This window comes from Symphalangus syndactylus, chromosome 5 (genome assembly GCF_028878055.3).
Source record: "Symphalangus syndactylus isolate Jambi chromosome 5, NHGRI_mSymSyn1-v2.1_pri, whole genome shotgun sequence".
Lineage (NCBI taxonomy): Eukaryota > Metazoa > Chordata > Mammalia > Primates > Hylobatidae > Symphalangus > Symphalangus syndactylus.
Genome location: NC_072427.2, coordinates 57,430,167 through 57,431,648, shown reverse-complemented (window position 1 = coordinate 57,431,648; position 1,482 = coordinate 57,430,167).

The window sequence follows — 1,482 nt, the reverse complement described above, 5'->3', positions numbered from 1 at the left end:
GAGACACCGTCTCAACAACAACAACAACAACAACAACAACAACAACAATAAATGCATAAAGAAGTGAGCGTCCCAGGAAAGCCCCTGGAGCTTAGCTGGCTCTTATCCTGTGAAGCTGGCTCTGGCCACCAGGGGGCAGGGCCATGAACTCTGCCTGGAGGGAGCCTGCAGGGCAGTCGGCACTCTGGAGGGACAGACAGAACAGGCCACCAGGTGCAGACAGGAGAGGGAGGCAAGGGGACAGAACGGAAGATGCCTGGGGTGGGTGGAAGTCAGTGCCCTGAGGTGCTGGTACCTGTCTTCCCGGCCACCGCTAGATCAGGCTTCTAGGCCTGTTGGCTGGCAGGGCCGGACTGCGCCCCATAGACACCATGGCAGTCCCCGTGGAATCCCCCAGGCACCATACAGGTAACACACCTGAAGGTCCCTAACAACCTAGCTGGACATGCTCAAAACACTCCTGCCACAAACTCCAGGACCCAGTGAGGGAAACGCGAACACACCAGACCGAGCAGTAGGGCTAAATCCGTTTATTCCAAAATAAACAGGAGTCACATCACCAGGGAGCCATGAGCCCATCCCTGCCTCCTTCCTCTGTCCTATGCTAGCAATAAATAAGTTTCCCAGCCACAAATAATTATTAGAACATCCTCCCCATGTGCCAGCTCCAACCACCGCTAGGTATGATACAGGGGTGGCCCCTACCCTCTGGAATATACAAAACCTTACACAGACACAATATGTACACGGGGGAAGGGGGGCCACCCCAGCAGCCCGTGCCCTTGCCTGGTCCACAGTTAGCCCCACTGTCCTGCCTCAGCTACCTCTCTGAATAAGATGGGAGCCCCCCTGAGGGAAAAGTTGCTATGGTGAGAGTAAGGGGGCCATCAGGCCTCCTCCAAACAAACCAACTCCACCAGCCTCTGGCTCTTAAATAACAATCATCATCAATCAGAAATTTAGGGACTCAGCCCTGGTCAAGGTGGCAAAGGGTCTGTTTGTCTTTCCCCATTAGACAGAGGTCTTGTCCTGCTACCCTAATTGTAAAGGGGTGCCTGGGAAGGGGTGGTAGGGACATGGTGGCGGTGGAGACTCCAGCCCCACTTCTCCAGGCTTTGCTGACAGGGGCCTGCTTTTTTTATTTTTACTCCATGACTTTTAAAAAACAATCCCATAACTTCTTTTTCATAACTTTTTTTTGTAACTTTTCATAAAATTTTTTCTACTTTTTTCCCACAAGTTTTTTTGCCACAACTTTTTTACATTGTTTATCCCATAACTTTTTCACCCCATAACTTTTTAATCCCATAACTTTTTTATTTTGTGTTCTTTTAATAAACACTTGCATAGTTATATTACAATTTTGTAAAAATGAAACACATTATCTCATGGCAAGCATGCCCAGCATTTGCACAGTATCAATACCTTTAATACTATAGTTTTCAAGAAACGCAAAATAAAATTTTAAGGCAAAAACAACAC